Source organism: Ictidomys tridecemlineatus, unplaced genomic scaffold (assembly GCF_052094955.1).
Source record: "Ictidomys tridecemlineatus isolate mIctTri1 unplaced genomic scaffold, mIctTri1.hap1 Scaffold_183, whole genome shotgun sequence".
Lineage (NCBI taxonomy): Eukaryota > Metazoa > Chordata > Mammalia > Rodentia > Sciuridae > Ictidomys > Ictidomys tridecemlineatus.
The window spans coordinates 404913-413210 of record NW_027521581.1 but is presented as its reverse complement, the minus strand read 5'-3'; positions in this window follow the sequence as shown (position 1 = coordinate 413210).

Here is an 8298-nt window from a genome sequence, read left to right as displayed (position 1 = left end):
TTAACCAAGAAATTCCACTTTCATATGCAAGAGAAGTCAAAACATACCTCTATACCAAAACTTGTACATGAATATTCGTATCAACATGATTTTTTTTGGAGGGGAACCAGGGATTGAAGTCAGGGACACTTGACCACTGAGCCATATCCTCAACCCTATTTTTTAAATTTTATCCTGCCTCAGCCTCCCAGCTCCTGTGATCACAGAACTGCGACATTGCACCTGCCTCAATGTGATTCTTAGTAGCCAAAAGATGGAAACAACCCACACATCCACCAATTGAACAATTAATAAAACTTTGCTGAGTTGCTGAATTAATGAATCCATACCATTAAACATTATTCACCAATAAAAAGAACAAAGTCCTAATAAAATCTCCAACATAGAAAAATCTTAAAAACATTATAGTAAGTGAAAAAAATCAATCACAAAAGACCACATGTTGTTTAATTTTATTTATACAAAAGATCCAGAACAGGGATCTACAGTTACAAATCATTAGTGGTTGCCCAGGACAGGGACAGATGGGGTAGAATGAAGAAGTGGGTGAATGTGGAGTTTCCTTTTGGAGTGATTAAAATGTTCTAAAACTGAATGTGATGTTTGTTGTAAAACTGTGAAATACACCAAAAACCATGATTATGTACTTAAATGATCAAATTTTATAGTATATGAATTATACTCCAATAAATGTTATACTAAGCATTTTTTGTGTATATATGTATAAATTTATGTTCATATGTTTATATAATACAAATAAATTTATGTTTATTGTATATACATGTATGTACTATAATATATATACACATACATACTATAATATATATACACACTATATATATATGCCTGCTCTATATGCAATTATATATTCTACATAATTCTAAATTGTGCAACTGATTATATAAAAGAGAGACTAAATGAATAAAGCACAAGGAAATAATATGTAGTATATAAAATATACATAAATATTTTATATTAAATATACAAATTATTATTATTATTATTATTATTATTATTATTAATAGTAGTAGTAGTAGTAGTAGTACCAGGAATTAATTCAGGGGCACTCACCATTGAGCCACATCCCCAGCCTTATTTTGTATTTTATTTGGAGACAGGGTCTCACTGAGTGACTTAGCACCTCACCATTGCTGTAGTTTGCTTTGAACTTGAAATCCTCCTGCCTCAGTCTTGCAAGCAACTGGATACAAATGATTTTTATTTCCAGGTAGATTTTCCCCTTGTTAGAATAGTCTATAATTTTTTAGCAAAAGCCTTCTTTTTAACTAGTGTAAGTTTTTATTGTGTGTGTGTATGTGTGTGTGTGTGTGTGTGTGTGTGTGTGTATATATATATATATATATATATATATATTTTTTAACTCTTCTCCACCCCAAATTTTCCATCTTTGATCTGCATTTGAATTTTGAGGAGAGAGATGAAATTATCAATTTCATAGAAGGGAAAAATGTCATTATATGTACCTAGAAAATAATAACTCTTGCTTTCCACCAAATAATACCCTGAAGACATTTTCCCATTGGTTACCAAGTCCAGCACTGTGAATGAAGCGCATTTTAGTGAATGAAATCCTCTTTTTTTTTTTTACTCTTTTAGACCTACATGTAAACACTAAGTAGGCTGAGGACACAACTCTAAATTACACAGCTGATTATTTAAGATGGTGTCTAAGTGAATAAAACACAAAGAAAGAATTACTACTATTTACACAGAATCCATCAAAGTTCCATTGGATAATTAAGAGTTTGCCTACTCCACTGTGGGGAAAGTTGATTAATAGAATCACAGAAAATTAGAGCTGGGAGAAACCCTAGAGATCATCCATTCCAAATGATTAATTTTAGAAAATGAAGATACCCAAAACAAGAAAGGGGCAATGTTCTGCTCAAGGTCATCTGAGCAAAGGTAGGCCACATTTTCAGACCTTTTTTTTCCCCTGAGATATATTATACAGCTATTAGGTAAGATAAGTTCAAAATTATGTTGATTTAAAAAGGCTTTGGGGAAAGGATTAAAGACTATTCTAACATGGGGAAAAATCTACCTTCAAATAAAAAATCATCTCAATATTTAAAATACTGGCCCATTATTAACAGAAGCCAACTAATTAAATTGTCATTATGTTCTATACAGAATGTTTCAATTCATGTCCATGAAGAGTAGAACGGAAAGAAAAGAAACTTGGTATTAATGACTTTGGCAGGGGACACAGCTGAAACAGAGCCTGGAATATCTAGGGAAAAAAATCCCGATTTATCAAGGAGGTGGGAAGTAGCTCAGGGAAGTTGCCCAGTACCCAATTCTAATGATTAGGAAGGTTGTCCTTACACTGATGAAGAAAACTTATTTGTTGAAACTCTAGGCCATTAATTCTAGTTCTTCCTTCCGGATCAACGTAGAGTAAATTTGTTTCTTTTTTCCACAGATTAGCCTTTAATATTTAAATAAAATTTCCTATATTCTTTCAATTGCATCTACTGATTTAATCAGCTCCAAGTATGTGTATAAATCCTCATGTAGAAAGACTTTCAGAATATCCACAATTTCAGCCAACCTTCTGTGTTGAAAGAAATTTTTAGCCCATATCTTCCATCCCCTAATTTAAACTCTAAACACACAGACAGAATCAATGATGTTTCTATGGGCTTTTTGTTGTTGTTGTTGTTGTTGTTGTTTGGTAAATATAATAAGAAACATAATAAAACTAAAAGTGCTGTTTATTGCAATCCAAGGTCAATTTTCATATAACCAGTGTATGTTCTTTACTTCAGAAAGTCCCTGGAGAGAGAACTCTGGGATTATTCTATATCCTGCAATTATTTTAGCTTATTAGAATGGATTAGAATGAGTGTCTCATGTTTATGAACTGGATGTTCAGAAATGATAATGATCCTGTACATTTGAGGTATCTTGAGAATAACATGGCTATGGCTACTATGTTTCCAATATTAGATATAGAAACTATCAAGACAGAAGTGACAGAAATTGAGAAAAGAGGGAGTCTAAGAAGGTCACAGGGTACAAATTAGGGCTTACAAGGACAGTATCTTGTATGTATGATATTCACAATGGTGTCCTAACGCCAGATCGTTGTTCATGGGCTCTAATCTATGCTCACTTTACATCTGGTCTAACAATTATTTATGGCATAGATATTCTTTTGTCAGAGAATATTTAGTTGCTGATAGATTCATAACTAACAGGGGCCAGACTAGGAGTCAAAGCAGCTCTATCTAACCCTAAAACATTACTCTTTCTCCAAGAACATAAGAGTGTCCAGGTACAGCCTCTACCTATATGTGTTAAGAGCATGAAACCATTCTAGGTGCTCTTCAACAGATGAAGGGATAAATAAAATGTGTTATATATACACAATGGAATATTACTTAGCCTTAAAGAAGAATAAAATCACAGCATTTGCAGGTAAATGGATGGAGCTGGAGAATATCATGCTAAGCGAAATAAGCCAATCCCAAATAACCACAGGCCAAATGTTTTCTCTGGTATATGAATGCTAATTCACAATAAGGGGAGGTAGCTAGGGAAGAATAGAGTTACTTTAGATTAGGTAGAGGGGAGTGAAAGGAAAGGAGTGGGGACAGTGGTATCAAGGATAGTAGAATGAATCAGACATTATTAGTCTATGTACATATATGACTACATGATTTGTGTAATTCTACATCATGTATAATCAGAAGAATGAGAAATTATACTCCATTTATGTGTAATGTATCAAAGTGCATTCTATATCATTTAGAACTAATTAGAACAATAAGAATATAATACATTGATCCTGTATCTTTAGGACAATGGAGAGTTATGAATTACTCCCATCATTGTGGGCTAGAGACACATTGAATCTAGGCATGAACCAGTTCTCCCACCACTTCTGTGGCATAAGACAACTATGGCTCTACCTAAAGCCATGGTGATTCCTTGAAGTTACTTTAAACTCACGTTTTGACTAGAAATGGAATGACTTAGTAATGGATCGATTTCATGCCCCTTCAATGAACTTTAAAAATAAACCCATCCCCAAGTCACATTAATAATTTAAGTTTATAATAGACATAGCACAGATAAACTCCTTATTTTTAGTTATGCAATGTTTGTTTGAAAAAAATCAATGTATAATAGTGGGAATGGAAAAAAGAAAGAAAAGAAGAAGGAGAAAATAAAGGAGGGAGGAAGGGAGGGAAGCTAAAAGAAACTAGAGAAAAGACATTTCTGAGGGACCACACAGCAACCAGGACCTCAATATCATCCTCCTGTAAGTTCTGCACACCCATGGCCCATGGAAACACAGCCTCCTTTCTATCCCTGAGTTTACAGAGATGTTATGGTGTGTGATAATTGATATTTGTATAGTATTTTATGATTTTGATTTTTAAAGGCATTTTCATATTATATGCTCCTCATGGAAATCCTGTAATAGGCAGAGTAAAGATTTTGATCCCTGCTTAAAATGTGAATCAGAGTCTCAGAAAGACCTTCTGTCTCTTTATCCTTCTCCCTCCCTCCCTCCCTCTCCTCCCCCCCACCACACACATGCACACACATACATTAAACTGGCACGTACAGAAGGACAAAGACTCAAATCATTAGACTCTGACTCTGACTCTAGATTGACTCCCCTTACTATTCTATCCAGACAAGTTTTTTTGTTTGTTTGTTTTGAAGCATTATTTTTCTATCAGTCATTTATTCATACTTGGACAAATATGTATAAGGAGGTACAAGGTTCCAAGATTACTGTAGTGAAATGGATAAAGTCATTGCTCCATATGCAATAAGTCAGAAGTTAATAAATGTTCTGATGAAGGGGGAAAAAAGCCAGATAAGGGGGACAACGAGAGCAGAGGTCTATAGGAATATATCATTTTATATATTTAGAAATAGAATCTAGTTTACACGTGGGTAGAATACAATCCCTTTAGTTGGGGAGAGGATAGAGAAATTTCATTTTCAAGAACAACTTGTTTAATGAAAGAAACTCACACAGGCAGGGTGGGGTATGGTCCTACCATCCCTGCAAAAAGGGTGTGTATTCAGAGTTGACCATAGAATTCCAAAGAGATCCTAATTCGGAAAGACCTGTTGCCTCTCTTTCCCTCATTTCTCAAACCTGAAAGAGTACATCAAAGATAAGGAATATCCCTGTAAACTAAGGTTATGTCTAGACAGAGCTTTACAGAGAGAAATAAATTGAACATAGAAGAAGTGCTTGTCATAAGAACAGCAGGCATGGGATTCTAGAACACACCCAGGTTGACATTACTACCATGGCTCCGTGTATCATCTGTCACTTTGCAGAGGAAGACAGGCATCAGGGGGTGACAGATTATGGGCCTGGTGAAAGCCCTCCAGCTGACCAACATCATCACCCTCAGCCAGCTCTCAGCCATCCCTCAGTGTTCAGAAGCAGGCATCTTGGAGCCTGTGTGGCGGCTCGTTCAGAATGCCTCCCCGGCTTCATCCTGAGCAAGGCATGCTGAAGTCTTCATATGCCCAACAGCGAAGTAGAGAGGCTACTGACAACCATAGCCTATGAACACAGATGTCAGAGATTATATAATCTGGAAGTAAAAAAAAGGAAAGGAGGGCTGGGATGTAGCTCAGTGGCAAAGCGTTTGCCTTGCATTTGCAAAGCCCTGGGTTCAACCCCCAGTTCCAAAAAAAAAAAAAAATGAAAGAAAAAAGAACCCCACAAAAAAAAAGATTTTTTTAAAAAGGAAAGAAAAAGCTATCTCTTTGAAAAGTACTCAACACATATTTATAAACAGTCCACTAAGCCCAAAAGCACCTACTATGCATTGCATCATCATCTAGATATTTATCACAGGCCTTCTCTACCTTATGACCCTTTAAGGTTGCATATGGCTTCTAAGTTTGTATTCACCAAAGAATTTTATCTTTTAAAACAGAAAAGGAAAATATGTTGTGTGCTCCTGTTGATAGTGATCGATCAATCATGCCTACCTGGAGTACCAGCTGGAAGAGCATTCAGGTGCATTGGGCTCTTTGGAAACTACCACCATGATTGATTAGCAATGTCTGCCATAGCCTCAGGAAAGAAAGGCTTCAGAACCAGCATTGTGATTTAGAAGCATGTTAGAGGAACAGCAACGAAACTGTGGATTCTCACATAGTTTCTAAAGGACTCAGAAACATAGTGGTAATCGTTCCATTTTGAATATGAAATCTAGTTTAGGATTCACAAATAAAGTCAAGATAAAACATCATACATTTGAGACATGAAAATAGTAACTCATCGGGTCATTTTGGTCAAACAGTCTTGGGTTCACATTCTCTTCCTGTACCTTCCTCTGGGTAACTTATTTACTGTCCACACTATTCAATTTACTCTTGTGCTGATAATAATGAAAATACGTACCCGTACTGTTGTGAAGATGAAAGGAGGCCATGACTACAACTGAAATGTACAGACAGCACCTGGCAGAAGGTAGGAGGCCTAATAAATGGTAGCTATTACTACACTTAATCATAATTTAAGGCAAAACAAATCATTTTCTTTCTGGTGCTTTTAAAACACTGTTGAAAACTCTGCTGTGGAATTATTGCACTACATCGCGGTTGGGGATTTTTTGTTTTGTTTTGTTTTTTGCTACTTGTCTTTCTTTTACTGTGAGCTTTATGGGATCAGGAATCATGGCTTGTTCATCATCGATCCTTGGGATATAATTCAGTGTCCAGCAGAGAGTAAGCAGCAAAAAGTGTTGGCCTATGAAAGGAAACAGCAACTGAAATGGGTAAACTATTATTTGCAAATGCATGTTCCTCATTTGCTAGAAAGTTTAACTGAAAAGTATAGCTCGGATACCGAAAGAATTCTTTATTAAGTTTCTTGTTTTTATTTGAAGCTATTCTAGCTGTGGCTGGGTAATGGAATAATCCTGCCACAGAGGAAAAAGTTAAAGCAAAGAGACAGATGTTTCAGGGATCCTGTTCCTATATTTCACTTATTGTCACACTGACCTACAAGTTATACTCTAGTTATGATGACCATATGCCCCTTACTTCCTTTGTCAAGCCTAACTTCCAATACTTTGTTGCAACATTGTATAAGTAAATATATACTTGTCACATCCTAAGTTTCAGTCTTAAATTCTGAGTACCTGGTCATTGTAGCCATTTGCAAAGACCAGAGTCTAGGCCATTTGAATATTCTCTCCCATCTGAAGCAGACCATATTCTGCCCGAAAGTGTTGAGTCATAGATCTTAGATATATGTATAATTTCTATATTTCATGCTGAGAAAGACATTTCTTTCTTCTTCTGTAACATCCCTATTTGCTTCATTTGTTTTTAAATTTTCATTGTTTGTCTGAGTCATCTCCTGCATCTTCTTGTTATTATAATCTATTTTTTAGTTATCTTGGGTTATTTATTTATTTTTTTATAATTTCATTTTTTCAATGTTAGTGTGCAAAAATACAATGGATTTTTTTATTTAGATTTTTTCTTTTTTATTGGTTGTTTAAAACATTACAAAGCTCATGATATATCATCTTTCATACATTTAATTCAAGTGAGTTATGAACTTCCGTTTTTACCCCAAATACAAATTGCAGAATCACATCAGTTACACATTCACAATTTTTACATAATGCTATATTAGTGACTGTTGGATTCTGCTACCTTTCCTATCCCCTACTATCCCCCCTCCCCTCCCCTCCCATCTTTCCTCTCTACCTCATCTGCTGTTGTTCAATTCTCTCCCTTGTCCCCCACCCCTTTCCCCTCACAACCTCTTATATGTAATTTTGTGTTACATTGAGGATCTCCTACCATTTCCATATGCTTTACCTTCTCTCTCCCTTTCTCTCCCCCACTGGTCTTCCCTGAGGATCTTAAAAGGGCGTACTATAGGGATACTGCCACATCAATGATCATAGCGACACAATTCACAATAGCTAGACTGTGGAACCAACCTAGATGCCCTTCAATAGATGAATAGATAAAAAATATGGCATCTATACACAATGGAGTATTACACAGCACTAAAAAATGACAAAATCATAGAATTTGCAGGGAAATGGATGCCATTAGAACAGATTATGCTAAGCCAAGCTAGCCAATCCTTAAAAAACAAATGCCAAATATGTTCTTTGATATAAAGGGAGCAACTAAGAACAGAACATGGAGGAAGAGCATGAGGAAAAGATTAACATCTTGGGTTATTTAAATGGTCATTTAGTTGACTCTTCCAGTTCCCTGATGTCTCCATTCCTTATCTCCTTGTCTCCTGTGTCTCCC